The sequence below is a fragment of the Dasypus novemcinctus genome, chromosome 4, assembly GCF_030445035.2.
Source record: "Dasypus novemcinctus isolate mDasNov1 chromosome 4, mDasNov1.1.hap2, whole genome shotgun sequence".
NCBI lineage: Eukaryota > Metazoa > Chordata > Mammalia > Cingulata > Dasypodidae > Dasypus > Dasypus novemcinctus.
The window spans coordinates 16,814,834-16,836,877 of NC_080676.1; the positions used below are offsets into that span (position 1 = coordinate 16,814,834).

At 33.1% G+C, this 22,044-nt stretch overlaps 1 long non-coding RNA gene across 1 annotated transcript in view; it reads left to right on the forward strand.

Annotated features, from left to right (window-relative positions):
- LOC131278175 (uncharacterized) overlaps window positions 1-22,044 on the forward strand; it is a 201,760-nt gene that overhangs the window by 130,105 nt on the left and 49,611 nt on the right. The window lies entirely within an intron of this gene.

Consider the following 22,044-nt stretch of genomic DNA (forward strand, 5'->3'; position numbering starts at 1 on the left):
TCAAGTCTTTTGCCCAAGTTTTAATTTTGTCTTTTTGTTGTTGAGTGGTAGGATACCTTTATATATTCTGGATATTAAACCCTTATCAGAAATGTGGTTTCCAAATATTTTCTCTCATTGTGTAGGTTGTCTTTTCACATCTGTGAAAAAAATCTTTTGATACACAAAAGTTTTAAATTTTGATGTAGTACCATTTTATATTTTATTTATTTTTTTGTTGCTGGTGCTTTTGGTGAAAAGTCTAAGAAATCATTGCTTAACCCAAGAACCTGAAGATGCTTCCCTACATTTTCTTATAGGAGTGTTTTATTCCTTCTTACATTTAGGTTTTCAATCCATTTTGAGTTAATTTTTGTATGTGGTATGAGATGGGGATCCTCCTCCATTCTTTTGCATATGAATATCCAGTTTTCCCAGCACCATTTGTTGAAGAGACTATACTTTCTCCACTGAGTAGAATTCATACCCTTGTCAAATTGAATTGGGCATAAATGTGAGGGCTTATTTCCCAACTCTCAGTTCAATTCCATTGGTGTATATACCTGCCCCTGTGGAAGTATCATTCTGTTTTTTTAATAAAACTTTATTGAAATATATACTTCATACATGAACATACATACCCAAAAGTGTACAGTAAAACCTGTGAATTTACAAAACAAATATACATATTATCATACCATTCTGTTTTGATTACTGTAGCTTTGAAATAATCCAGGAATAAATAATAAGTAACTAGGAATAAGTCAGGAAGCATGCATCAGTTAGCTTTATTCTTTGTCAAGTTGTTTTTGGCTATTTGGGGACTTTTACCTTTCCATATAAGTCTGATGATTGGCTTTTCCATTTCAGCAAAGAAGACATTGGAATTTTGACTGGAATTGCAACAATCCATAAATCCCTTTGGGTAGAACTGGCATCTTTACAATATTAATCTTACAATCCATGTACATTGAATGTCTTTACATTCATTGAAGACTTCAATTTCTTTCAGCAATATTTTGTGGTTTTGCATGTATAAGTCCCTTACTCAGTTAAATTTAATCCTGGATGTGTTATTCTTTTATTTACTACTGTAAATGGATTTTTTTCCTTGTCTTCCTTTTAAGATTGTTCCTTATTGGTGAATAGAGACACTTTGTTTTTTTGCATGTTGATCTGGCACCCAACAAATTGGCTGAATTCATTTATTATCTCAAGTAGACTTTTCAGGATTTTCTATATTTGGATCACATAATCTGCAAATAGGTGACGTTTTACTTCTTCCTTTCCAATTTGGATGCTTTTTATTTCTTTTTCTCGCCTAATTGCTCTAGCTAGAACTTCCAGTATCATTTTTAAAAAAAGATTTATTTTTTATTTATTTCTCTCCCCTTCCCCCCTGCCCCAGTTGTCTGCTCTCTGTGTCCATTTGCTGTGTGTTCTTCTGTGTCCACTTGTATTCTTGTCAGCAACACCTGAAATCTGTGTCACTTTATGTTGTGTCATCTTGCTGTATCAGCTTTCTGTGTGTGCAGCACCCGTCCTGGGCAGGCTACTTTTTTCGCGCTGGGTGGCTCTCCTTCCAGGGTGCACTCCTTGTGTGTGGGGCTCCCCTATGCAGGGGACACCCCTGCGTCTCAGGGCACTCCTTGCGTGCATCAGCACTGCGCGTGGGCCAGCTCCACACGGGTCAAGGAGGCCCGGGGTTTGAACCTTGGACCTCCCATGTGGTAGGCGGATGCCCTAACCACTGGGCCAAATCCTCTTCCTTATAATTTTGGATAGTAGTGGTGACAGTGGACATCTCTGTCTTGTTACTGACCCTAGAGGGAAAGCTTTTCTTCTTTCACCATTGAGTATGTTGTTAGCAGTGGGTTTTTCAAATATGCCATTTTTTATGATGAGAAAGTTCCTTCCTATTCCTACTTTTGTAAATTTTTTTTAATCAAGAAAGCAGTGTTGGATTTTGTCCAATGCCTTTTCTGCCTCGCTTGAGATGACTGTGTGTTTTTTCCCCTTTGCTTTTATTAATGTAGTGTATTGCATTAATTAATTGATTTTCTTATGTTGAACCACTCTTGACTACCTGGATAAATCCTATTTGATCATGGTGTGTAACTCTTTTAATGTGCTGTTTGATTCAGTTTGCTAATTTTTTTGTCAAGGAATTTTGCACCTATGATTCATGAGGGGTATTTTCTCTTCTTTTTATCTTTATCTGGCTTTGGTATTAGGGTTAGGTTGAGCTCATAGAATAGTTAGGAAATGTTCCATCCTCTTCAATTTTTGGAAGAGATGGGAGCAAGATTGGTGTTAATTCTTGAAATATTTGGTAAAATTGACCAGTGAAGCCATCTTGTTTTGGAGTTTCTTTCTTGGGAGGTTTCTGATTACTGATTCATCACTTTATTTGTTATTGTTCTATTGAGATCTTCTATTTCTTTCTTTCTTTTTTCTTTTCTTTTTTTGATTCACTGTTTCTAGGAATTTGTCCATTTCATCCAGGTTTTCTAATTTATTGGTGTATGGTTGTTCATAGTATCCTCTTATTTTTTTATTTTTTGTGGGGTCAGTAGCAATATCCCCTTTCTCATGGGAAATGACATTTTCATTTCCAGATATAATTAAGCATAAAATGTTTAAAAATGGAAAGAGAAGAATCCTTTTTCCATCTAGCTTTACCATTCTCATTTCCGGAATACACTAAATGTGCCTTTGCAGATATGGGTCAGATTGTTCTTACCCAGTGTTTTTCCTCCAATCCCAAACTTGTAGGTTAAAATAAAAATGTACTATTCCATAAACTCTTCTCTGATTTTTCCCTTATGGGTCCTCTTACATTTGGACTTGCAGAACTGCGATTATTTTGATAATTCCTTGGACCATATATTTCCTTGTGATGTACATATATATATATATATATATATATACACTTGCATGAGTATTTATTATATTCTACTCTTTAGATATGCATACAAGTAAATTTTGCAATTCCAAGCACACTATGACGTCCTTAAAAGCAAATACGGTGTTTGTGCAACATGTTAGCTCATAATTTAGTTTTTTAAATGACTGGCAAATAAATTTTACCTCTGTATCCTTGAAAAATCATTAAATCAGGTTCTCAATCCTGGTTGATTTTGTTCCTTGGGGGGCATTTGGCAATGTCTGGGGGCAATTTTGTTTCTTACAAGATGGGACAAATGGGGTGCTACTGGTATCTGGTGAATGGAGGCTAGGATGCTACTAAAATCTTACAGTGCACAGGGCAATCCTGACAACCAAGAATTTTACAGCCCTAAATTTCAATAGTGCTAAAGTTGAGAAAGGCTGCATTATTTGAAATCCCATGGTCACACAGTTAAAAGCAAAACTCCAAAATGAATCTTTAGTGAAGAAACAAAATCTTTTTGTAAGACATTATAAAATAAAAAGTATATTACAATAGATACTCTTTTTCTTTTCTATCCAAGGTTTTACTTTATCTCTCAGAGAATGTGAAATGTTAGGCATTTTTTCCTTATAGAAATCACGTTTCTCTATTTCCCAGGGTAATGTGAGCAATGCCAGGTAATATCTTTTCAGGTTTTAAAGCAGAAACCTAGGATGAAAAATCCAATAGAAAAGGCAGCTTTCTAATTTTGTATATTCTAGAAACATGACTAGTTTCAACCTGAAAATGTTTTATCTGCTTCACATATCTTTCTCTATTCTTATCATATTTCTTTTATAAAGATCCCATCATAAATTTAATTGTATCTGAAGGGGCTGTAAATTTCAGAAAGGCAGGTGCAATGGGATGTTTTACTCTTAGGGGTTAGAAAGCCTTATGGGAAGGAAGTGTGAGCTCTACTCAGAATGGTAGTTGATTAAGATCGCAAGGAGTAATGTTGAATACAGCATGAGGTTTATCCGCGCGTCATTCTGGGGCCCAGTCATCCCCTCCTCTCAGCCCCGCACCCTAAGACCGGTGCCAGAACCCTCAAGAGCACATATCATGAAGGTCTCAGTGTCCCCAGTATAAGAAATTCCTATTTGTTGTTTCTGTAGCAGTACAGAATAAGATGGGGTGAAGGAATGGGCCATAATAGGAGTCACATCTTTGTGAATATTGGTGCGTTATATATTTTCTTATCAATATTTGAAGGTCTTTCCTAATTTGAGAAGTAAAAACATCAGGAATCCACTCCTAAGTTTCTCCTTTAAATACCTATCTATCTTAATTTCTGGAATGTCTTTCATACCTCAACAAATACAATGACAAAAATTTTTTAAGAGGTGATTTCTTATAAAAAGCCAAGGACAAATTCTGTGTTGGTGTTCGTATACTTACAGACATCCTCAGAAAGCTTTTCTTTCATAATAATTTGTGGAAGTTGGGATTTAGTAAATTAAGTATGTAATTTTCATTATGCTGTAGTTTTAAATTCCTAGCACTGAAACTGCACTTTAGTAATACTACTGGATATGTACTTTGCTGAAGGCCAAACTGTTACAGACTTACTAAATATTTATGGAGATTTTGAGATGGCTCATGGTTATTAAGATACTCTCATTGAAAAAAAGATTATGTATTCTGTTTCATAATACCATGATTTCAAAAATAATTTCCTTATAGTTTCTCCGAGAAGCATCCTCAACAGCCACCATACAAGAGGTACATTTATTCAGAACTGAAATTTTATAACTGCCCACCTTTATTTCCAAAATCCTGCTTGCTATCATATTTGCAGTCATCAATATTCTGTTTCCCTTTATTTCTTTCCTTCTTCCTATCTTCCATCACTCCTCTCCTTCCTCTCTCCCTTCCTCCCTCAGTTTTTCTCTCTCTTTTTCCTTCCTCTGTCTCTCCCTCCCTCCCTTCCTCCCTTCCTTCCTTCTTTCCTTTTTTTCCTCCATCCTTTCATTTTTGATTTTTTTCTGGAATTCTTTCTTTCTGGAAGAATTTAATTTATTCTTATAAAGCACTCATACTTGGAAAACTAAAATACTTTGTAAAATTCTTTCACATATTTATTTTCCCTTCCTCAGTTATAATTTCATGTATGTTACAAATGCACATTAAGTTGTCTTTAAAAATATTTGTCTCCATGTTAAGCTTACTCTAAAAATGAGGGACCAGTATAATTACTGAAGCAGTGTTTTGCAGTAAGGGAGCTATCATCATTCTAGCTGAAGAATGGAGACTACTGCTAAATTATAAAAAGTAATCCCTTATTGCTTATATATGGAAATGATTCACTTTTTTTGCAAATCATCTCTTTCTCCTAAGGAGTCTGGTTTGACATGGTCAAACAAAATTGTGAGTGTAGAAAAATAGGGTGGGTATCTTACCTGCTGCATGGTGCTAGACATTCAAAACGAGTCAGGATGTAGGCTGTAGATGCAGACTGGGTGGAGGTTATTCAAAATTAGGGGGTTTGAGAAAAGGGAGCTATAACAGCTAAATATAGTTCCTCTAAGAAATTTAAAAACAAATAGAAAAAAGACCTAAGTAATATATATTAAGCTAACCTCAAAGTTAAGATTCCTTTTTGTTTATATTATGTGCAAGCCCTTCCCACTGTGTAATTATCTTTTCTTTCTTTCCATGTATGACTTTCTAATCACACTGTGAACTCTTGAAGGCAGGGCTTGAATTTCATTTTTTATGTTTCCTGGGCTGAATGAACTGAAGTAGTGACTACACTCATTAGAACAATCAGGAGACTTGAAAAATCTGTGGAAATTTAGTGACTTGGAGAATCATCATCAAACTTTAACATATATTAATTATTTTCAAAGCTACAGAAGAGTGTGGAAATAACATATTAACAAATACACATAATAGCCAACAGACATAACAAATACTGGCAGTTTATAATTTTTACTTCAAATCATTTTAAAAGTAAAGTTCCTTTTTTCCCTCTTCAATCCTTTCACCTCCCTTCCTCTCCCTAGCAAAATCACTGTTCTGAAATTGGTGTGTTCACTTCCTTTCCATATTTTTAATACATTTTAAGATAAAAGCTATATCCAAAATGGTGTATTGTTTTTCATGTTTTAAAACTTCCATAAATGGTTTAGTACTCTGAGTCCTTCTACATTTGATGAATTTGAAGTAATATCATATTATTTTCATGCACATTTACATTTCCTTGATTTCTAGTGAAACTGAAAAAAGTAATATACATTTATTTGCCCTGTGAAGTTTTTCTTTTGTGAATTGCCTATTCATGTATCTGCCTGTTTTTCTAGTTTTTTTTTAAACAACAATAAAACAGTGAGTTATATACATTGCAAATATCCTCTTTCTATCAGATTTGTCTATAAATGTTTATGGTGCTTTTAATATAGAGGATTTGCATTTTAAGGCAGATAAAATTAAGAATTTTTTTTCTGATATGAGCTATATTTGTTTTATTTAAACAATTTTTATGTAACATGAGGTGATGAAATTTTCCACTGTATTATCTTCCTTACTCGTTTTAGTATTTAATCCATCTGGAATCTATTCTGGTGTATGGAGTGTGTTATAGATCTTATTATATTTCATCTCATGTGGATAGTCAATTTGCCTGGTCCTTTTTCTTGGGCAAAACATCCTGTGCCCATTGCTTTTTAATGCTGTATGCCAAGTTCCCATACATGCATGGGATTGCTTCTGTTTCACTGACCTATTTGTATGCAAATACCCCTGAATTTTAATTACTATATTATTATATTATGCCTGAGTATGTTCTAGAATAAGTCCTGCCTTTTTGTACTGGCCATTATTGGCCATTTTCTCTTTTGTATAAATTTTAAGATAAGCCTATCTAATTAAAATATGTTGGTATTTTGATTGGATTTGCATTACATCTATCAATTATGGAAGAAATGACATCTTTATGTATTGGGTCTTTCCTACTCTTGTTATTGTATATCTCTTCAGTGTTTAAAGGCTTTTTAAAAATATCTTTCCTTAAAATGGGCTAAGCATGTTTGAATTAAAAAAAAACACTGCCTCTCAATTATTGCTAGAAAGTGATACCAAGGCTAGCAGAGACTTTGCAATACCACATACATAAATTCTCTATATAGGTTTTACCTATATAGAGACTTATTTAGACTTATCCTTAGTAACCTCTTCAATTATGCTGTTATTGTAAATGGGATTTTTTTTCTAGAGTAAATAGACAGGATGAAGAAGTCTGGGTTCTGGAACAAGTACTGAGTTGTACACCAATTACTAGCTGTAATGTAATCAGTTTATTTGCCTCTAAATTGGGAACAATAATAACACAATTAGGGATGTTGTAAAGAGTAACTGAGTTACCACATGCCTAGAATATAGCTCTTAACAGTTTTCAGCTATTTGCATTACTTCTACTCCTTAGGTTTTGCTGTTATAAAGGCTATTATTTTTTGTATGTTAGTTTGTAGAAATTCTTGGATTTTCCTAATAGAAAATCACATCATGCATGAATAATGACTACTTTATCTTTATTTTTTGCATTCATATTATTTCTTCTTCTTGTCTTATTGTATTGTCTAAGACCTCTAATGTTTCATATAAGCACATTGCTACATCTTGTTCATACAAGTTAGATTTTTAGAGAAATTTGTGTTTCTCCTTTTGCCAATTATTAATTACCATAAAAGTTGTAATTTACTCTTTCTCCTTCTTTAGATATTTAGATATTTTGTAAAAGGACTTGGAATTACACATCAAGTTATTCCTCTGTATCTAATGTTATTCCTCTGTCACACTGATCTCCTTAAATCTTACCAATCATCAGTATAGCGCCTAAACACCACTGTGTCCGTGAAACCTGTAGTTTATCCTAACTGGAAGTGATGTCTGCAATCTCTTACCCCTTGTCACTTCATAAGAATCTCTCTTAATGTGCTCTACCTTCCATTATGGGTAATATACATGTTTTATCTTTTCATCTTTTCTACAAAGGTCCTAAGATTTTTGAGGTCAGGATCAGTGTCTATATTCTGTTTTGAATTTTCCTCTAGCTACTAGGAAAGTTCACCCTCAATAATTTGTAAATAGATGAAGGAAAGAATGAATTCTATCTCGAACTGAATGTCGAAAAGGTCTAAAGTTTTTAGGAAGGCACAAAAAAGAAACACATCCTTTGTCTTTTATGGTAGCTTTTTATCTTTCTTAAATAATGTGTGTGGCTGTGAGCATACTTACACAATAATTAATATTCTGCAACAAAGTAAGAATTTGACTACCACTGTGATTTTTGATTAACTGTACTAGAATATGTGACAGAATAGTAAGATAGTACAAGAGCACCCTCATGGGGACAACCGGGATGCATAAATAAATGTCACACATTTCTGTTTAACAGAAGACCAAATCATCTGCTCATCTCTATTCTCTCCTGAGCTTAATCCAGGAAATTTCAGGAATGTTCATTGGAGAAACATTTTTCAAGAGTTAAGCTAATTTTGTGGTGTCAATAAATATGACATTTTGATATTTCTTCTTATGTTTTTTTAAAAGAAAACAGAAAAGGAAGTCCCTAATGGAAAAATACATTGTAGTTATCCCTGTCACCACTCACTCTTGCAGTTTTCCATAGTTACTTTATCTTAAATGAATTTTGCCCCTTTGGGATCCAAGTTCTCAGCTTCTAGACTGGTTATAGCAAATAGAAATGTCTGGAATAATAGCAGTCTTCTTTTTCTCTGAGAAGAAACAGAACCTGAGGTTCTTATTCGTGAACCACACAGAGCTTCGCACAAAAAATGTTCTATATATGCCAATATAAAATATTCTAGAATTAATTCCCCAAGTTCTTAATTTATACTATCTCTTTTTCAGGAACTTGATCTCAACTTTATTTCTCAAAATATACCTGCAGAGGTTTGCACGTTTCTCAAGCCAGCATCTGCTCCTGGAGGCAAGGCTTCCAGCTTACATTGACTTTCAGGATCTTCCTTCAGGCAAACACCTGGAAGCAATCATCTGCAGATGCTGGGCTGCAAGCAGATGTATGTAGGTAGGACAGCAGCACTTTATGCCATTAGAACAGTTGGGAGGAGAGGAAAATGAATGTGCTTTCCTTTCCTTTGTGTCATATAAAACTCCCTAAGAGCATTCTCACCTGGAACCCATTTTCCTTCTCTTCTAGTCTTGCTTTATTTTGATGGATAAAGAAACTTGCCTCATACATCCTTCCGGATTAAGAGGAAGTTTGCTATTCCTTGGCACCAACTACATTGGTTGAGAATATTGATCTGCAGGCACACTTATATTTGTCTAAAATAACTTTTTTTTTTTCCAGAAAGAGAACTCCTTGAAGGGATTACTTCTGATTTTGTAATAATCCTACTGTATGGTGTCTAGTACAAGTCCAGGTACATAGAGATACTCATAAATAATTCTGTTTGCCAATCCACATCTCAAGTGTGTCTGTAAAGTTAATGTGAATAATTACATTAATCATTTAATAAAATATACCCTCAGATCTGGTTTGCTGATGAGAATTATTTTGGAACAAGTACTACTTTTATATATTTTGGAACAAGTACTATATTTGAGATACATAGTAAGTTTCCTTATTTTAAAAAATTTAATCAAAATGTATTAGCAAGGCTAAAAAATCAAATAATAAATAATGCATAATATAAAACATTAGTTTCCTGTCATACTTTTCTTGTCTTCAGTCTCAGCCCCCTGAAGCAAACTTTTGTCATTACTTTTTTTTTTAAGTTTGTGTCTTGCTTTGCTCTATAATGCCAAAAATATGTAGATACATCTAATTTCCTGATTTAATGATAATATCAATTTTTCTGTGATGAAATATGAGAATCAGTTCACACTAATCCAATTTTCCTTCTCTTCTGGCCCCAATTTCACTAGCTATCTTATTATATTTAAATCTTCTGTTGGATACATTTTGGACCTTTAAATAATATATTGATAACTCCATTGTGTTAACAACTTTTTCTTAGTATCTCAAATCCTCTGTGTGTAAAATAACACCAGCTGATCCTTACCTTCAGTCCACCATATCTCCCTCTTTCTACTTCTTGATTTCTCTTGGCCAAAGCTGTTTACATTTACTTTTGTTTTTATCATTCTACTGTTAACATTTACATTTTGTTTTGCCAAAGTTGTTAATATTTACATTCTGCTTACTAACTACAAATAAATCGCCTGTATTTTGAGTATAGGTTCAGCCTAAAAGTTGAAGAACCAATAAATGAAATTTACATTATCATTATGTAAACAGTTTACTACAGCCACATTTGGTGCTAGGATTATATTTCTTTGTGCTTATAGGGCAATTTTCTTGGTGTGAAAAATAGATTCTGTTAAGTGTTTAAATTTTGTGACTTTTTGCAATTGTTTATAGTTTTTTTTTTAGAGGTAACATTTACTTACAGTGAACTACACATTTTAAATATATAATGTAAAGATTTGACAAATGCATAAACAGGACAGGTAAAGCAAAACCCTATCAAGGTATAGAATATTTTCAATACCCCAGAAAGAAAAAACTAAACTGCTGATATATGCAATGCCCATGTTGAGAGAAAGAATTGAGTTACAGAAGAGTAAGCTGTATGATTCCATTTACATGAAGTTCTAGAATAGGCAAAACTAAACCATAATGGAAAAACATCAGAAAAGTGGTTGCGTCTGGGGGTGGGAGAGGAGCATCCATCCCTTGGTGAATCTCTGATACATATACTTAATAATATCAAAGCACTTGTTTTCCCTCGCCTTAGTGCAAACCTCTATATATGGAGGGCTTTCATCCTATCTAGTCCTCTTTTCTTAAGTGATTTAAAAATATTTATTTTAGCTGACTAAATATTTGTAATAGAAAATAAAATTTCTAAGTCTTAGAACTTTATTTTAGTTCTTATAAAAGATACTTTTGATCTTGAAACAGTGACAGATATCAATCTTCAAAAGAAAACACAGGGAAGCGGACTTGGCCCAGTAGTTAGGGCGTCCGTCTACCACATGGGAGGTCCGCGGTTATGTCCCCCGCGTAGGGGAGCCCCACGCGCAAGGAGTGCAGCCGTAAGGAGAGCCGCCCAGCGCGAGAGAAAGTGCAGCCTGCCTAGGAATGGCGCCTGCCCGCACGGAGAGCTGACACAACCAGATGATGCAACAAAAAGAAACTCAGATTCCCGTGCAGCTGACAACAACAGAAGCGGACAAAGAAGAAGATGCAGCAAATAGACACAGAGAACAGACAACAGGGGTGGGGGTGGGGGGGATAAATAAATAAATCTTTTTAAAAGAAAACACAACCCTCAAAATGTCCTTAGTAGACCTATATTCTCCCTAGAAATCTCACTAGGTTACTAGAGGACAGGGGCTGTGTTTGTCCATTGCTGTCTCTCCAGGGGTGGAACATGATATATACTCACCAAACATTTGTTGATTAAATGAATATTATTACCCTCATTATAAATCTCCTGACACTGAGCATTTCAAAGGTATTACTCAAGATCACTGGGCTATTAGATGGCAGAAGTAACATTTGAATTGTATATATAGTCTTCCTTATTCAAAATCCAGACTGCCCTTTCATTTTCTATTGATAGAGGTTCCTATATCGAGACTCTAGGGAAGAGCTGAGGGTCATTACCATCCTAAATGAAGTACTGAATATGGAATTAGATACCCAGCCCAGTGGATTCAGAAGCACAATGAAGTCTTAACATGTATGATGATAACTGTTGGCATTTACAATAACTTTATGTGGCATTATATACTCATTAATTAGTCTACATAATACTTCATTATGTGAATCTTCATTACGGAAGTTTAAGTACCTCAGAAACAACACTGAATTAGCAATTAAACCAAGCCACATGAATAAGCAGACACTGTACAGCATTCTTTGAAGTTAAAATGAACATTCATGTTCTTGAGAGTAAGAACTCAGAAATCAAGCTTTTCTCATCCTAGGAAGAAAACTTTATTTTCTCTTTCCCTAGAGCATCATTCCTGATGGAGCAACCAGACAATTCAACGAAGAACGTTAAGTCACTGCATCTTTATATTTAAGTCAATTGTTAAGTAAACAAGTTGTAAAAGTTTAGTCCCCAATTGAGGGCAATTATTTGAGATTTTATTATCCAGCAGGTATTTTTCCATGTAAAATTCCAGTTGCCTGACAATGAAAGAAGTTGAGTGAATTTTTAAAATATACTTCTATTATTTATATTTAATCTTTCCGGTTTGAAGGCAGAGTAAGTCCAATCAAATTAGATATTCACAATAACCTAATGAAGTAAGGAAAAGAAAAAAAATAAAAAGATTTGAAAAGTATAAAATGTGCTTTAAAAATGACATTTTTACAAAATGTGTTCTGTAAAGTAAATCTTTTTGACCATTCTTTTCCAGAGATGAATGGGAGGCAAACTTTGGGATAGATACTTACTTTGTTTTCAGAAAGAGATGTCTGTGAAAATAGGCATGTTCTAGTTAAAATGGGATTCTGGAAAGCGAGAAGACTATTCTATGTGTATTATCCCCACTAACAAAGGAGCCCCAGGAGACTATTGAGTGCTGGCTTAGAGCCTTAAGGTAATGGCACAAATAACAATCGCAGGCGAATGGGATTTTCCTCTGTGAATTCTGATTTTCTCAGGGCTTTCCAGAAACACTATTATTGGGAACCTGGAGAAGAGGCCGAGTCTTGCTTCTTCTGTCTGGTGTGAGAGGAGGGAGAATAATGACAGACGTGCAAGGCTCTACTTACATGATGATGCTCTGTTTTTATTCCCTTCCTTAGTCAAGACAATTATTTTTAAATAGGTAAAATTAAAAAGGCCAAGTTAGTAGTCAAAAACCCCAGCTAACTGTAGTTATTGTTCTTTAAAAAATATAAAAATTGTACGTGTTAGCTAAGCAGAAGACATCCAGGAAGTATCAGGACTGGGTCTGCAGTGTGTCTTGGTACTATATTCAGGTCTGGAATTAAGAGAGCATCTGCACTATGGAGGGAATAAAGTCACTAGAAGTCCCTAGAGGTGCACATAGCTAGGTGAGGGCAAGCCCTGCTAGAGCTCATGCAAAGTCTTGGGAACAGCTCATGTCTTCTTGATATCTCTGACTCCAGCTTTAGACTGGTACATGAATGTCACTCTGGCTTTGGGTACTCCTTACATGCCAGTTTGACCATTATTATTCCTCATGAAGCAGGAATCATAAGCATGAGACAGTCATACGGGATCATAAAGGAAAATCTAGTCCAAAACCTCTGCAGTCACTGAGGGAGATGCCTTCAATTGTGAAATACTTAAAAACAAACAAACTTGAAAATAGTCACACATTTCTTCACTTTAAAAATTGCTTGTCAAGTTAATGTGAAGTAGTGTGAATGAAATAAGCTAATTTGTAAGTAACTGATTCAAAACAATTTATAGGGCAATCAGATGCGACTATGGTTTAGCCACATGTTTCAGTAGTATATTTGTGTTATTCTATTTAGGCCAGATCTGTGTTTTGCTTGCATAACATTTTTTTTTTGCTAGACTTCAGAATTGCCAAAGAAAACTTGCATCAAGAAATTGCTTTTAAAATTTCATGAGAAGAAATATACATTTAAAAAGATGGTCAATCATTTTACAAGAGGAAGAAATTCAAATTGTTAAAAAGATCATTTTGACTATTCACTTAGGAAAAAACATTAAGAGAGATATTATTAAGACCTAGTATTAGCAAAGATGAAGCACAATGAGTACTCTCCTGAACTGTTACGAGCATAAAAATTGGTATAGTCATCTTAACAATCCATATCAATTTTTAACTTTTATATACTCTGATTCAGCAAACTTATTTGTTGAAATTTATTCATAGGAAATGACTGGACAAAGATGATTTGACGTATTGGAATAGTAACATTGTAATAGCTGGCAAATAGCCTGAATATCCATGAAATAAATTATGATTTGGCCAGATAATAGAAAACTCTGTAATTACTAAAAATTATATTGTATATTTATATTTACTAACAAGGAAAGATTCCTGTAAAATACTCTAGAGTGAAATATGTAGAATAAAATGTAGCATTTTAGCATAAGCCCATTAAAAATGACATGGGTGGTGGTGATGATAGCAAAACACTGTGGACGTAATTAACAGCACTGAATGTGGTTAAAGAGGAAAGTTTTATGTTGTTTATATGTTACTAAAATCATAATTAAAAAGCCATAGGACTGTACAGTGTAAACAGTGAGCCTTAATATAAACTGCTACAGTTAGTGGTAAAATTATAATAATATTCTTTCATCAATTATACCCAAGGTATGACACTAATGCAAGGTGTTACTAATACAGGGAATATATGTGAACTCCATTGTTTCATGATTTTACTGTATACCTATAACTTCTCTAATAAAAATGTACTTAAAAAAAAAACTACATATGTATGTATTGAGAGATGTTTGGAAACATTGCATCAATTGAATCTTCCTTGATAGTGGGATTATAGATGATGTTTCATGTTCTTTGGTACATATTTAAAAAATCAGAAAACCTATACCAATTTTAATTTTTTAAAACAAACTCTTGAATGATGTAAGTATATATACTTTATTTTCAAAATCAAAAGGAAGTGAATAACACCAGAATTAAAACACTTGTTCATTTATTTCCCTTCTAGTTCTATAGGGGTGGTTATTAGGCAAGCTATTTATTTTATCTGTACACTTTTATGGGATTTAAAAATTAGTTTCATTCTTCAAAATATACAAAGGGTAAATTAAGTAACAAAGATTGTTATTTGTTTAGATTTGTTCAGGTAGTAATTTAAATAAAGATAGAATTGTAACTACCAGAACAGGAGCAGATTTTTTTTTTTTTTTGGTTTTAGTTTCTGTAATATACTTTTGTATCCTATTTCCTAAAGTAACATTGATATATAATTCTTTTCATTGCTATAATGCTACCCCTCCCCCTCTAAAAGTCTAACCATACTGAAAGCAAATTACTTAATTTTAAAATTTGGTTATTTTTTGTATTGGGAATTTACTTTTCAAAAATAAAAGGGTGACTATTTCAAGAGTTTGGAGTATTGAATTTTAGCTTTCGAAGATGTTATTTTTCTAAATAACATTACTAATAGAGCTTGTTCCTGATCAAATGCTCCTCATAGAAGTCTAGTTTTAATAGCAGGGATAATTGTAGCAGATTCTGAGAATATGTGCAACTTGAAGTAAAATGGAAGTTGTACTGAATTTTCCTGTTTTTGAACTCAGGATGTTTCAGCTGTCATATCTCTGCAAGCTTTGAAATCAAACACTCATTATAGCATAGAAATTAAAAAGTGAAATTCCAAAGAACAGCAGAAAGGGGAGTCATAGTTTAAAAAAAAGCTTCCTTAAACAATTCAAAATTACGAATAAATGAAACCTACCATGCAGCATAATAGTAGGTATCATTCAACATGAATGAAATTCACTTCTATGATGCAAATTATAAAAGTGTCATGGGTAGACAAAGAATTTTGTACTTAGCTATGTTAGACACATAAGTACTATTTAATTTTTTAATAAGAAAGAGAAATATTTAGTAAACCCTTCAACTTGCTTCAGTTTTCTTTTAATGGCAACTTCTTAAAGATAACTTGTATTCCAAAATGAAAATGAGTCAATTTGGAGCAATGACTCATTAGGCAGCGACACTATTGACTCATTTACATTTTAATATTTCTGGGCTATGTGGAAAATTTCTTATATATTGTTGATAAAAGTTATTCTCCAAATTCTTTCTAATCAGAGTTTTTACCAGTTATTTCTGTGCTGATAAAGTGCCTCCTCCTATTTGTACTGAAGTCATTTCTTTCTAAAGAGGTTATACTCTTTAAGGTATGTCCTTGGTAAAAAGATTGACTGAATACTTTGAAGGAAAATAGGGCAACATACAAAAGACCTCTGAGTTGGAAGGAAGTTGATTGTCACACAGGTGGAGTGATACAAGAATCTTAAGAACACCACAAAACAGTGACTCTTCCAATTGGTATTTACTAGCAAAAAACAGAATCAATGATTTGCAAAACTTAGTTGGTTGACAAATTATTTGAATGAACTGAATTCACAGAAGATAATTAAACTGAATTAACCAAATGAGATTGCTTGAGTCAGTCTCTCAGCCACCTAAAGGATGGCTTTCTTTTTTTTACCTATTTACTTTTTAGAGAACAAACTATCCAGGCTCTTTTGAACCCCTAAGAAAATAACTTGCTACGGAAACTTATAAAGGGTTTTGCTTTATATCCTAGACTTCAACATGCTAATTTTATAGATCTTAGGTAACTAGACTTACACAAAAACCAAAATAAATTGAAATTGCAATTTAGCAAAAGTAAGAAATAATGCTAATCATAGACTCATTACCTCAAAGAAATGCCATGCTAAGTATCTCCATTTTATTATCTTATAAAATGAGGGGCATATTGAGTTTTCTAAGACATTTATCAAAAATCATTGGTTTGCCCAAATATATTTAGTATTCACATAAACTTTTGATTTCATTATAATTTCCTTGAAATGTAAGAGAAAACTTCTTGCTTCATTTGGAAACCTGTAAAATTTCAACTGAAGCTTGATTTTACATGGAAATATAGCCTGAAGATTTTGTTAGAAATGTGATGATGACACATTTCAAAACTCTTTAGCGTTGATATATGACTGAGAATATTAGATTATTATACTTATTATAATTAGATTATTATACTTATTCTTTGAAGCTACTATGTATTCTGTGCAGAAGACCTGGATAATATACTCTGTGATTTTCTTTGACAATTGAATTTTTGGGGACAAATCAAGCTCCCTACAAGATTTATGATTTACTTTTGTCTTCCTTTTTTCCTTTAAAGAATTGCCATTGTAGTTTTATAGATGAGAAGAGTAGTAGTTATGGCTATCAAATAGTTTTTTGTTTTCATGCGTATCTGGTTATGTTCAATTATGTGCTAGTCATTGTGTTTGAAAAACATATTGAAGACAATATTTGAGGATGATGCTGTCTTCCTCCAAAAAGAATTCTCTTTGCTCTGTCCTAGCACATAGGCACTAGCAATTCATGACTACCTTAATACAAATTCAGAGCTTGCTATATTGGATCAGAGATGACTTGAAGCGAGCGAACAGTCCATTCTAGAGCTAGTTTACTTCAAGTGCAACTTAATTCCTAGAGTGCACCTCTTTGAGGCTCATCCTAAACTGGGAGCTGGTTATCGAAGTATCCACCCTTGGTGAACTCTGGACTCTCTTTTTGCTCTAGTCCTGAGTGTTCTCCAAAAGACAAACACAGTATGAATATAATCTGAGGATCAGATTTACCTCTCTGGGTCTTGGACTGGTAATTCTTACTGTAGTTTTATCTCATTATATTTTAAAAGGTATTTACAGTAATGTAAGGTGTTAATGGAGTGGTAATGTATAGCAATTCTGCACATTATGCATGATTGTTTTGTAAGTTCACGACTTCTCATAAAAATGAAAAAAATTGAGCTCAAAAAATTAAAAATGGCAAAAATTATGATAAAAGAGCAAATGAGGAAACTGGAAAAGAAAAAGAAATCCAATGAAATGCAACAATATTTGCAAAAATGTATATTTCATCTAGGTTTTTAGTTGTCTTCAATGGGAGGGTGCATTCAAACTACTCTGCGAATAACAGAAGTGGAAGTCCTATAATTCCCTTTAATTGTAATTATTCTCGCATCTAATTTTTCTCCTTGAGTGTTCTCATTTGTCAAATTATTGTTGTTAATTATATCTTTATCATACACACATTAGCACAAACATATAGATACAATTATTTGCCAACTGTTATCTAATCTTAGTAGAATTAAAATTACTGAGGGGCTAGCTACAGTTTACATTTCTTGAGTTAAATGAATGTACATGTGCTTTTGTATCAGATCATGTATTTAACTCTTGCATTCATCATTTACTAATGATGTGCTTAGGCTAGATAGGATAATTAAACTCTAAACTCTCTGACCTTTTTTTTGACCTATAAATAAGAATTTTAAAACTTGCTTTATAGTTAATGAGAAGTATTTCACATGCATAAAATAATATTTGCACATGATAAGAGTCCAGAGTATTCCCTATTCCCTGCTCTTCACATTTAACTTACTTTTCAAGATTGAAGCTTCAGATCTTCAAGAAATAGGCCTTTATCAGGCATCTTTTCTCCTCCCACAAGTTCTTGAGTTAGGAGTTAACCTCAGTGATTCAATAACTCACTCCTTTCAAAATATGTTATTCTTATTATTGTTGCTGTTCTATTTGTGCAACTCCTCTACTAAAATGTAAAGTTTTTGAGGACAAGATTTATGTTTTGCTTCTCTGAATCCTCAGAATCTAATACAATTCCTTAAGCAGTATAAGTGCTCAACATTTATTTGAATCAATAAATATATCTGGTTGTTTCAAGGATTCATCAAATACGTTTATATCTTGCTTCAGCTCAAATGGGGAGAGAAAATGAAATATCTGTCTGTGAAATGCATAACTATTTTTAAAAAATTGCATTTTGAACTATGTATTACCTTTTCATGGGTACTAGTATGTTTTTCCATGTACATTAAAAACTTTATATCATGCTGGGAAGGTGGAATTACCAAATTTTTTTCTCCTAATTTCCTCACTTTTCTTCTTTTCCTTCCTCTCTCTCTCTTCTTCCTCCTTTCTTTCCTTCTTCTAACATTTTATTGCAAACTGTAACATACTTTAAGGAAAGTACATTCAACATATACCTATATTTAATGAAGGGTTATTAAGAAAAACTTCATGTTAACTACAACACAGGTCAAAAAATAGAACCCTTTTATTTTGCTTCTTTAGCTCAATATCATGTTTATAAATTCATCCATGTTTGGTAAATAGCTCTATTTCATTTATTTTTTATTGCTGTATGGTATTTCATAATACATTTCTCTTATCCATTGTACTCTTGATAGATATTTGTTTCTAGTATTTGACTCTTGCTAACATTGCAGGTGTGAGCATTCTTATATAGTTCTCTTGATGCATTGTTGCATTAGTTTCTCTAAGATATAAAACCAGGAGTAGAACTTCTGGATCATAAGATCTGATATCTTTATCTTGAGTGGATGATGCTAAACTGTACAATTTTACACTCCCATCATAGTGTATGAATGTTCCAGGTAGTCCAAATTCTCTTGATATTATACTTTGAAGATTTTGCCAAGTCTTTGTAGTAGTTGTATCTCATTGAGGTTTTAATTTGCATTTGTGAAATTTTTAATTATGCTGAGTCCTTTATATGTTTTTATAAAAAATTTGGATTTTTAAAGGAGTGCCTGTTTGTTGTCTCTTACTCATTTTTAAAAAATCGCATTTATCATTTACTTTTTGATTTGTAAGATTCTAGGCCTTTGTCTCTTGATTGTGCTGCAAATATCTTCTCTCATTCTTAAGTTTGCTTCTTCACTATCTTGATGTTTTTTGATGAATAGCAGATATTCACTTTATGTCAAATGTATTATTCATGTACTTTATGACTAGTGTTTTTTGTCTTGTTTAATACATTTTTTGTTAAGTTAGGTCATGAAGATATTCTTTTAAAAATACAATTAAAAATTTATTTTTTATTTTTCACATTCATATTTTATTATTTTAAAATAAAATTCTATTGAAGTATATCATTCACACATGCACATACATAAACAATAAATGAATAGTATATAAATCATGAACTGACAAAACAAACTTGTGTATCATCATACATCTCCCTATCACCAACACTTTGCATTGTTATGAGGCATTTTTTGCAAACTGTGAAAATGCATCATCAAAATATTTCTATTAACTATAACCCATATCCTACATTTGGTGTATTTTTCCCTTAATCCACCCAGTTATTAACACCCTCTATTAGTATTATATATTTGTTATTCTTTCAGGAGAAAACATTCTCATATTTGTCCTGCTAACTACAGTCCATCATCCACCCCTGGATTCTCTGTGTTATACAGCTCCATATCTTGTACCGTCCATTCAAAGTGTACACTCAGTGGCTTTCATTTTCATCATGGAGTTGGGCTGTCACCGCCTTAGTCAATTTTAGAACATTTTCATTACTCCAAAAAGGAAAAATCCCATACCCCCTTATACTCCCTCAGTATCGGAAAAAAATCTTCTCACCATTGCTGCAAAATATAATGTTAGTGTTAACTATCATCCATACGTTACATTAGTTGTAATTTCCCCATGAATCACCATATTAAAAATACCTTTTAATTTTGGTTTTCAATTTTAGATATTTAACTCATTTGGAATTGTTTTTTGTGAACAGTGTGATGCAGAGGTCCAGCTGAATTTTTTTTCATACGGGTGTCCAACTGCCCTACAATGGTTTATTAACAAGGCCACCTTTCCCCCACCGCTCTGCTCTGCTACCTCTGTCAAAAACCAAGTGTCCATGTATGTGTAGTTCTATTCTGAACTCTCTGTTCTATTACGTTTGTCTATTTGTCTATCCCTGTATAAACACAAAAAAAATTTTAAATACTGTAATTTTCTAATAGATACTGATATCTGGTCGAGCAAACCACTCCCCAATTTCTTCTTTGGATATATCATAATTATTCCCAGGCCTTTGTATTTTCATATGAGTTCTAGCATCAGTTTGCAAGGTTCACCAAAAAAACCAAAACAAACAGTCCTTGTTGAAACTCTAATTGGGATTACATTTTTTAAGCTGTAAATCAATTTGGAAAGAATTGGCATCTTTAAAATACCCAGTCTTCCAATCTCTGAACATGCTATAATATGACTACCTTGTAGGGTTGTTAGACAAAGCAAATGTTTTTAAATGAGTGACTGTTGGTAAAGTGCTTAGAACACTGCCTGGTCTATGTGGTATATGATATGATATGATATGATATGATATGATATGATATGATATGATATATACTATCTTGTCATCATCATTATTAATAGGGGCATTGTTATGGTATGCTATTAATTATTTAGACTTTATTTCTTTATTATGTCTCAAAATGCTTGATAATATTTTTTGGTAATTTTCTCTTTAGAAAATTGTGTTTGATTTCTTCCTAGGTTCTTGATAATTTTTATTATATTTTAAATGAAATTGTTTATATATTTAATTCTATTTTTATTTGTTGCTAGCATCTAAAATTAAATTGATTTAACTCTAATAACCTTGCCATACTCTTATTAATTCTAATTATTAATCTGCAGAACAGTTTGGATTTTCTATACCTTTAATTTTATCATTTGTTTATGACAATTTTATGTTCTTTTCAAGACTGCTACTTCCTTTCCTGTTTGTGCTGGCTGGATAGGTACTCCTCTAAAATATTGAATAGGTATTTTGATAGCAGACATTTTTACCTTTTCCCTCATCTCAAACAGGAAATTTCCAAAGACCAACATTTAATTTGCTTTGGTATGGGTTTTCTATACGTTCCTCATGTTAGGTTAAGAAAGCTCACTACTGTTCTTAGTGTGGTATGAATTTTTATCATCAAGGGATTTAGTTTTATCAGTATTTTCTCTGCATTTTATTATGATGATAATATGTTTATCTCATGTTTTCTGTTAACCTGGTGAAATGTATTATTTGACTGTTATTATTAACATTAAGCCAATATTTTAATATGGAATAAATTCAACTAGTTTCATAATATATTATAGATTTTATATTAATACATGTTGTTTTTGAACTTTTTAAAAAAAGATTTTTGTATTCTAGGTGAGACTATGATATTGACTTTAAAAAAAAAGATTTATTTATTTATTTCCCTCCACTCCCTCCCTTGTCTGCCCTCTGTGTCCATTTGCTGTATGTTCTGTGTCTGCTTGTATTCTCATTAGGCGGCTCCAGGAACCACTACTGGGACCTTCAGGAGTGAGAGAGAGGCGATCATTCTCTTATGCCACTTCAGCTCCCTGGTCTACTGTGTCTCTTATTGTCTCTCCTCTGTGTCTCTTTTTGTTGCATCATCCTGCTGCACCAGCTCTCTGCATGGGCCAGCACTCCACACGGGCCAGCTCATCACACAGGCCAGCTTGCCTTCACCAGGAGGCCCTGGGTATTGAACC